At 41.0% G+C, this 10212-nt stretch overlaps 1 protein-coding gene across 3 annotated transcripts in view; it reads left to right on the forward strand.

The window, feature by feature from the left end:
- The first annotated feature begins 8111 nt into the window (after positions 1-8111).
- Positions 8112-10212, forward strand: part of NLGN4X (neuroligin 4 X-linked) — a 482117-nt gene continuing 480016 nt past the window's right edge. Inside the window, exon 1 of one of the 3 annotated variants that reach the window (XM_069072830.1) lies at positions 8112-8463. The gene's annotated coding sequence lies outside the window, so the exon portion shown is untranslated. Of the gene's footprint in view, positions 8464-10048; positions 10134-10212 lie in introns of those variants that run through there. The other 2 variants (XM_069072832.1, XM_069072831.1) reach the window with 2 other exon arrangements.

Below are 10212 nucleotides of genomic sequence, written 5' to 3' on the forward strand. Positions count from 1 at the left end.
TTCTCCTCTGTGCTTTCATTCATTGCCAGGCCTCTATTCAGATGACTCTAATTATCTAGATTCAACCTAATTTTCCTGAGGTCCATTCCAACATTTTTATCTAGCTGCCAGACATTTCTACAGCAAACTCAGTATGTTTAAACTGAACTTGTCACTTTACCTCCCAACTCAATTCCTCTTGGTTTTCCTATTTCTGTTCAGAACTTCATTCTTCAAGTCACCCAGACTCTAAACCTCAATCATCTTTTACCCCTACCATTCCATCATCTCCTAGCCTCCATATCCAATGAGCACAGCGACCTGTACTTTATGTTTGCAATGCCTTGGGAATTCAAACTAATTCAGCAAATATTTATTCAATTCCCACTAAATGCCAAGCGCTGGATACTTAACTAGATTATAAGCTAGCTGGGGTAAAATAAATAGATAAGTATAATAGTCAATATTACATGATAAGTGCTTTAAATAGAAATAAAAGTGCTATGTGAGTTTCAGGGGGTCATTAGTATTAAGCAGGTTGGGAAAGCCTCCTGTTGGCATTTGAGTTAGTCTACAATTGATAGACAGGGATTCTACAGATGAAGAGGAGAAGGGAGTGAATTCTAAACACAGAGAACAGCATGAGCACAGGCATACTAGAGTGCAGATTGAAGGGCATATTGCAGGAAAAACAATAGGGCTAGCTTATTGGATCACAGGGAAGAGTGATACAAGAAAAGACTGGAAGGGCAATGTGGTGCCAGATTGTGAAGGATTTTGACGGCAAGGCCAAGGACTTTCAGCTTTGCATAGTAATCAAGGGAACTCCTAAAGTTTTTTTGTTTTTTTTTCTCACCAGAGAAGCATTTTTGCTTCACTGACCCCCTTAATTGAGGGACTAGTTTAGATGGAATTTTGTGCTTTTCCCAACAGTTACTACTGGAACCTGGTGAATTTACCCCCTAGAAATATCCTCTTTCATCTCTGCCTCATTGCTACTGGGAAAATGGGCATGCATACCCTTGGGAGTTTCCTGCTCTCTTAAACTTTGTTTATTTGCTATAAGTACCTTTATAATGTGCTTTGTCTCCAGCTAAAGATAAGCTGATTTTTATTGCATTCTGATCCCTGTTTGCTATAAAGAAATGTATCACACAATGAGAAGCCAAATAAAGGAATTCATGGGTCAATAGTCCCAGACTTGTCGGTAAACCTATAGTAATGCTTTCTTTTTCCCTCCCTGAAGATATAATGAGAGACTTCAGAAGTATTGGATTAGAGAAATGAGAGAAGACCTCTTAGAAGGCTAGTAAAGCAGTTTCTCCCACCAGGTCTTGACCCTTTTCTTCCCCTGAAAAAACAACTGCTACAACCCCATCAGCTCAGAGAAGCAGGCCAAGGCCAGGATAAGGGTCAGGACCACTGGCCTTTGCTCCACAACACCACCTTGTGGAGACACTGGGCTTACTATTCATCTGCCACTCACTATGCCACATTCTGTTATTTCCCAGAAGTCTATTTTACTTATTAACTGGCCACCCATTAACTAACCTCACACTGAACTCCCTCTTCTCTCACTTCCATCCTCCTTAACCATACCTAGACCATGTCCATTTCTAACCTTCCTGCTTTTTCCAGTATGCCTTCTGTTATTCCTATGCCTTTTTTGGATCTCTTCCTTTCTTACTGCTTCTGTCTACCTGCTCTTAATGAGATCTGACTTTCTTCAGATGACCAAGCATCCTATCTTCTCTAGCACTAAGTTTGCTATCTCTTCTCTTCTCCCCTCTCTTCCCATAAGCTGGTCCTGGAATGAGAGTTCCTGGAATGAGAATACCCCTTGATCTCCACTTGTGGATTTTCCCTTTGTACCTATCACTCAGCAATGTCTACTCCTTTAAAGTTTATTCTATTAAAATGTTCTATCTTATGCAGATCATGGTGGGTGTGGTATATTTGCCCTCAGGTCACTGTCCTTTCTTTACTCAAAAGAGTTGGCACCTGGTCTTCCTCTCATCTCCGAATCTAGCCCTTAAACCTGGGGATATCAACATTCCTACACATACATCCTTAGAACACCCTAACTTCCTGAACTTCCTCAGACTCCATGACTCACTCCTCCATTCCACCTTCGCTATTCACAGGAATGGCCACATCTTGGAGTATACTACTAACCACAAAGGGATAAATCTGCTTGATCAAAAATTCTTGCCTCCAAACATTCTATGTCTTCCTATACCTCATCCCTTCCTCCAAAATGTATTCTTTGCTTTTATTTCAAATTCCAATCGATTTCCCTTCTCTTCAATATTTTCTTCAGTTATTATGTTTTGACTTTTCTTTCTTCCTTCTCAAACTTGATCCTGTAGTTAATCAGTTCAATCCTATTTTTTTCCTATCCTCAACTCCTTTCATCCACTTGTCCCACTGTGATCATATCTTTCCAAATTCCAGCCCTAGATTACCCCTGCCATCTCCCTTTTACTCTTAGCTCATGTGCTATTTGATCAGTCACACAATCACACAGCCAAGACACTAGGCGTACTACAAATTTATGTTATCTAACACCAAATGGATACTCTTCATCACAAGGCAATCTTTTCATTACTCCCCAAATGATTATCTCCTCATAAAAATCTATTGTCAACCTTCTTTTCTTTACTCAAGCCTTCATTGCTTCCTTCTCTCTCCAGGCTCTGAGCTGGAGACTTTGCTCCTTTCTTTACTGAAAAAATTGAGGCCATTTTCCATGAGCTTCCTCTTTTTTCCTTTTCTTCATCTCAAAAGGCCTTGACATCACCTTCCCACTGTCTCTCCTGTTTCTGATAATTCCATTCTTCTTGTTAAGTCTAAAACCTCTCTGTATGCTTTGGATCCTATCTCCTTGAGGCTTTTCCAGTAGATTGTGCACACACTTATCCTTCCTGTAATCTTTAATTTCTTCCTATTTACTGTTTCTATCTCTCTTGCCTTCAAATACATCCATTTCCTCCATCTTAAAAAAAATCATTATTAGATCCTACTTTTTGACTCTCTGAATTAATCCTTCAAAAAGTTTTCTATATATGATAAAATAAGCATTTATTAAATACCTATTATGTACCAGGGAAACAAGTAAGAATAAAAAGTCCCTGCCTTCAAAGAGATTATAATCTAATGGGGAAGACAAGATACAAAAGGGAAATTAAAAGCAAGGAAAAGTGCTGCTTCTATCTCCACAATATCTCTCCTATCTGACCCGTTTTTCTTTAGTCACACAGCTACCAGATCGGGGCAGATATTCATCACCTCTCCTGGGGTGATGGTGTTGTACTAATAGTACTTTGTGTCTCTGCTCCAAAACACTTCCACTCCATTCCATATTTCACACTGCTGTCAAAATGACTTTCCTTGGACACCAATGTGACCATCCTACTCTCTTAATAAGCTCTAGTGAATGCTTATTCTTTCTAGGATAAAGTATTCTGATTTACTTTTAGAGCCCTTTGTAGCCTGACTCCAATGTGTCCTTCTAGGTTCATTGTTCATTACTCCTCTTGCTATGCTCTATAGTCCAGTTAACCTCTCTTCTTCTTCACCCATGGAACTCCATATTTAGTTTCCTTGCCTTTTCACTGGCCATCCCTCCTCCTCCCCAATTTGGATTCGACTTCCTCTTAACTATAGTTTCATAGAATTTTTCTTTTCCTTGATTAAATTTATATAGTGCTTTAAGGTTTGCAAAACTTTCCATACCCATTTTCTCATTTTACCCCAACAACCCTGGATCATAGGTTCTATTACAGAATAATACATCTGTTGTGTATGAGAATACATCCATTGTGATTGAAATTTTAACAAATGGGTAAACTGAGTCAGATCTAGATGTAAGTTAACATTTATGAGGAGAAGCATGTTACCTCTCAATAAACAGATCCAAGGCTTACCTTCATTAATGCCAAAGACCCCAAGCAAAAGGATAATTTCCCTTTTATAGGGTTTGGGGAGTATAAAACAAAGAAAGGAGCAAGGTAGATGACGTCATGGAATTAAGAGCAAGATGACTGGTTATAGAGATGAGGCACAACATGATTGGTTAGAAGTTTGGTAGTGGGGGCTAGCTACGACACCCCCCTCCATCTTTTCTCATTAGACTATGAGGTACTTTATTTATTTTAGTTCAGGTACAAGATATTGGTCCAGACTTTCAAGCAGCAAACCAGACGTCCTTGAAGGATAGCGTGATTATGTAAAGATAGCATATCTGACTCCCTTTCTGTTCACACAAATTTCCCAAGGTTAGCAAAATTCCTTGAGGCAAGAATAAATAGATTTGAAAATTTAACCTATTAAAGGGCAGCTGAACTCTGAACTAAGTCCAGAGACCAAGAATCATGACTTAGGCAGTTATAGGACAAAATAAATTAATTGTAAATAAGATCAATATGAAAATGATACAGGATTAATCTTAATCTTCTCACATCTAGGTAGTTAGAGGTAAAGTGACCTACTCGGGGTCATAGAGATAGTAAATGTCTGAAGCAGAATTCGAACTCAGGTTGCTTCAGATTCATTGTATTAATTCTGTCATCCAGTTCACTGTATCTTCATTCAAAATCTCCTAAGCATTACCTTACATATGAATCCTTTTCTGATCATCCCAGTTAACTTCTTCCCTCACTAATTCCCTTGTATTTTAAGTAACATGTATGTATTCTATATATACTTATATATGCACAAGTTTCATCCCCTGATAAAATGCGAAATCCTGGAGACCAGGACTTGCTTCCTTTTTTTATTTTTTAAATCTGGATCCCTATTACTTGAATCATAATAAGTGTCTATTGTTTTACTGGTAAACCAAAGGATGGGAATGAGAGCCTATATTAGCAAGAACAAGAGATGAAGATATGAATTCTCCAGCTCATAGTGATTGAACATTGCTCTCGGCCAAGCAACTTCGCCTCTTGGAGACTCAGTTTCCTCATCTATAACATGGGGATAGAGATACCCGTGCTGCTCAAAGTGTTCCTGTGAGGAAGTACATTAATACCTCAAAATCCTCTCTCTGATCACCCAGTTGATCCCCCCACCCTCTGTGGGCCTGGAGCTCCCAAAACAGCCCCTGCTGCTGCTGCTGCTGCCACTACCACCACCTCTGCTGACCCAGGGCTGGGGCCTGACCACATTCTTTACTCAGTCAAATCCAAAAGAGTTTCCCCACTGACCTTCTACTTTATCTTTGGAGTTTGTGGGTTGAGAAGTCTGGAAACAGCCACAGCTGCTAGTGATTTAGTCCCCTGAGGTCTGCTCCAGCCTGATCTGTGTTGGGAAGGCCCATGTGGGGCTGTGCTCTCCCAGCCTGGTGTGACAGACCCTTCCTGTCAGCCTGCCAGGCTGTCTTCAACTGGAGATGTGTTTCACTCTGTCACTTTGAGGGTTGTGTAGCTCTAGAAATTATTTACAGTCTTTTTTTTTTCCAGGTATTTGGAGGTGTTTGGGGGAAGACCTCAAGCAAGTTAGTGCTTTTACTCTGCCATCTTGGCCAAAGTTCTCTCTCATAGATTTATACATACACACATATACATATATATATGCATATGTATATAACTTATTATTTAGTGTATGGTTCTGACATGAACAGAAATAGTGAAATCAGTTGGAGGAGATAAGAGTTTGGTTTTGGCATTTTCCATCTAGGATATCCAAATTTACATACCCGTGAACAGATGGAGTTTCACATCTGTATCTCAGAGGACAGATCAGGTGGGAAGACATAGACATGTTATTTGTCTTCAGAGGGGTAGTAGTTGATGCTGGAGCAATGAATGAGACAGTGAAGACAGATACTTTATTGAATAGATTGACGAAGACCAAGGAGAAACCTTGGAGAACATCTACATTAAAGGGATAGGAAAGTTATAAATAAAAGAAAAAGAGGAATGAGTAGCAAGGGAGGCCAGAGGAGTAGCAATTGTATGGTCTCTTTAAAGCCAAGAGAGAAATTATCTTGTACTAAGCAGGTAGTCAAATGTTTTTATTGGCAGAAAAACCCAAAGGGGATGAGAACTAAGTAAAGACCATAAGACTGAATAATTATGAAGTCATTGGTAAACTTTGATCGAGGAGTTCCAATAGAGTGATCAGTATAGGATTATGGGAAATTGTGAACAGTGAGGAAGTAGAGGCATGGGGTAGAAACACATTTTCAAATACTTTTATTAGAAAAGAAGAGAGAAAATGGACGTTAGCTAGATAGTATAGAATGGTTACAGGAAGTTTCTTCATTAGGATTGGGTTATAGAATGGAAAAGTTGTAGGCAAATAGGAAAATGTTAGTGGTAAGGGAGATATCAAGGAGAGAGAGGTGAGTCGATGACTGCTAGTACCAAAATCTGGGGGATATGGAAAGAACAAGATCAAAAGTATAGGTCAAGTTTGGGGAAAGGTATCAACCTAATAGAGGAATAGGGATTTTTCTGTACTAAAAGGAAAGGAGGAAGTACTGGGTATGAGGCTAAGTAATTTTGTGAAATGGAGGAAGAGATCATTCCAGGACTAATATAGCCCCAAGCAACCTTTCCAAACTTAATACTCACTAAGACCTTAAAGAAACTTTCATTAAAACTGGTCTACTTATGAGTCCCCACATGGACTATTGCCTATACATAGAAGTTTATCCTCTTTCCTCCCTCTCCTTCCTCCCCCATATAAAACTGACACCCATTCTTCAAGTTCTACAACCAAAACCAATGCCAGTTCTTCCCTGAAACCTCCTCTGATCTCCAAATCTAAGGGTACAGGGACATACTTTTAAGATTACCTACCTAAACCAGTCATTTTACAGAAGAGGAACCTATGGCAGAAACAGATGAAGTAACTTGCCCAAGGTGATAGCAAGTTAAGTGGGAAGGTACTAGTGCCTGAGTCTTTGTCTTAAACTTTTGATTCCAAGCCCAGAATTCTTTTCACTATACAGATTTTCTCTTACATTCTCTGACTTTGTATAGTGCTCATTTAACACACAAGTGACTAAGTATTGTTATTTATATATATTTTATGTCCCCATTTGAGTGCAAGTTTCTTCAGGACAAGAAGTATTTTCTCTGTGTTTTACCTACAGTTCCCAATACCAAGAGTTGCATATACTAGGTAATTGATTAATATTTATTATTGAACATATGTATATATCACCCTACCTGACCCCTCCTCCCTCTGCCTCCCCCCCACAATCATATGCTCTTAATCAAACTTTTAATATTCAGGTCACCTTCAATGTTGTTCACTGGAGATCTTAGCTCATCTGCCCCAAGGTTACGCTGTCACAGTACCCAACTCTAATGCTGGCTAAACATATAAAATGCAACATCAATTAAGGGAATCTAATAATAGACAGCAAACTTCATGGGGTATAGGATAATAGTATCTTATATTAACTTTGTTCTAGATGATAGCTCATATCACTCTGATAAGCACATAGTAGGTATTCAAGATATTTATTGAACTTAAATTTTTTTATCATCCAACCACAACCATATTTTAACATTTGTACATAACATGTTCAGGAAAGGAAAATAACGTATACAACTCTCAACTAACATTTTGGTGTACAGAAGGTCCCTTGATTTAATGGATTTTTCCTGCACTTTAATTACAATAAATAAATAAATAACAGCAACACTATGTTCCAAAATAAATGTAGCCCCTAGAAAAGCAAAATCCTTATCAATGAGACAACCAATAGTAGATGTTTATCATTCTCATGCTTACAACTAATCCGAATCTGTAGAAAGCAGGGCCTTAAATGGTTAAATATGTTTGCAAATAGACTAGCATATTTTCCATACAGGATTTTTGAATAGCAATTAAGAAAAAAAAACTGCCGTCAAGTTAGTTTTTCCTATGCATTTTTGGCATACTCTACATGTGTAACATACCCACCTGTTCGACCATACAGGCACCCAGGATAATTCTGTTACAGCTGGTTTGCACTAGGATTAGATGCTCCTTGCATTAGGTTGTAGATGTAGATATGGTTTCTGTAGTGATGAGGCAGACTGCAGAGATCTATTGGCTGTTGGCTTTGTAAATTTCATTCAGTTTGGTCCAATAGCAGAAGGAGAGAGTGGTACAGCCTGGACCTCTCTCCCTCCTCAATCTCTCTTTTTCTTGCAGATCAGTCTCTCTCCCTGTCTCTGTCTCTCTGCATAGGCAATCAGAGCTCTTACACAGACGTACACAACTCTTCCTTTCTTGCTTGGTTTGTAATGCATTTTGTTCCTGAATGTAGGTCATATACAACAGAAAGCACCAATTTCCTCCAAACCCCGGTTTTTTTGGGTGGTCTTTGCATTCCTTTGGACAAGAAAATCTCCTTGGATTGCCAAAAGGAGAGGAGCCTGGATTGATTAAACCCTCCTGTATCATATTCAGTTAGGATTCCCTGGAAGAACCTGGCTGTGTATAAAGGACACTTAAAGCAGATGCAGCTTTCCCCCGACTAAGGTAGGTGCGAATTTCAGATACTCCTCTATGAGTTGTTGTTTTTTTTTTTTAAACCTTTCCTTTTCTTAATATTTGGCTTGCAGTTTTTACCCTAGCAAAAGGTGACAGGCTCCACTGCGGTGCTCTGGCTTTCACTTTTTCTGATTTTTCTTCTTTTCTTTTTTTGGACAATACTTTCTGACATGTCTCCCCAATAATGTAGTATCTCAGTGGGGTCCCTGTGGGTGTATGTATGAACATGTATGTGCATATGTGTAGGCATGCACAGCTACATGTATATCTCGACATACACATTTTATTTTGTCTAAAAAAAAAACTGGAACGCCATCGGTTTGGAAGCATTTTGCTGCAATCAGCTATTTGAACAGCGCTGGGGGCTCTATGTGATGTGTTTACAAAGTAGCTCTGCCTTACATACAAATAAACAGAAGAGTGTGGAGGAGAGAGGGGAAAAAATATCTGCAGTAGAGGGAGAGAAAAAGCAAAGCTCCAATTTTTCTGCAAATCGGGAGATGAGAGATGAAGAAATAAGGAGCACTTCATGAAACTGTGAGCGTCTGGGTGCTTTTCCCCTTCCTTCTTCTCTAAGGAAACTGTAAACCAACGCGTCCTGGTTTTTTTGGTTAACCAAAAAGGAAAAAAAAAAAAGCAGCCTTGGCTTGTGTTGCATTAAGCAATTCATCTTTTTCCCCCCTTCATCTGCTGGGCTCTGGTAAAATGACGGCTTGTGTGATGCATGGAATAACGCACGTGATTGATTAGAAACTGGCATTTCGTGTTCGGTTTTACTGGGAAAAGAGATCGTGCTGTGCAAAATACCTCGGGGCTAAAAATTAAAATTCGGTAGCACATCGCTACCTCTGCAAAGCCGAGGAGAGAGGGCAGCGTGGGCTTTTTCTATTCATTTTTTTTTTCCCGGGGGTCGGAATATGGTGGGCGATGGGGAACAGCGGGGGCGCCGGGTGGGTGGTGAGGAGAGGGGTTGGGGGGCGGGGAAGGAAACCGGTGGTTTTGTTTCTTCCGGAGTCTCTCAGAACCACTTGGGTTTGAGGGTAGATGCAGCTGCTGCTTCTACCCGAAACACGATTTCCAACCTCTGGAGGAAGAGAAAAGTTGGAAAATGCAGAGAGCTGCCCCTGGTTCCGGAACCCTGGCCTTTGGAGCAAGCGAAGCTCCAATCGGTGCCAGTCCTGCCCCGTCTCTGGGTCAGGGGCTATGTTGCCCTCCTAGGAACCCCGCGTCTGGCCCACCCCAACTCCTGCACTAGGAGGGTCTGGAGCTTTGACCCCACCTTCATCGCTCTTAAAAGCAAAACAGAATCCCAAACTCCAAAGCGCCATTCTCCCTGTCCCCCTTCCCCTCCCCCGCCAGGCTCCCCAGGGGGAAAAATAATAATTCCCACCGTAATTGTTCTTTACTTCCCTCCAACCCGACCGTTTGGACCCCTGCCCCCCGCTCCCGGTTTAGTCTCCTGGGCTGATGGCGAAAATCTACTAAACCCGCAGCCCCGGGGGGAGGAGGAAAGGTGAGGTGCAGTGTGAGGCCCCCGAAAAGCTGGTGAACTTGTGCTCGTCCCCCTGCCCCTCCCCCCTTCCAAGCCATCCCCAACGTCAGACCTGTTTCATTACTGCCCACCTCCGGATAGGGTTCCCGGACCTGCAGAACAGCGGGTGGGTACTGAGCGGTGGGGAGTTAGGAGTTGCACGAAAGGGTGGCGGGGGGTGGCTGCGGGGGGGGGGGGGGGGGGGG

Source organism: Petaurus breviceps, unplaced genomic scaffold (genome assembly GCF_028583685.1).
Source record: "Petaurus breviceps papuanus isolate PSGF00001 unplaced genomic scaffold, PetGlider_PUasm1.0 90849, whole genome shotgun sequence".
NCBI lineage: Eukaryota > Metazoa > Chordata > Mammalia > Diprotodontia > Petauridae > Petaurus > Petaurus breviceps.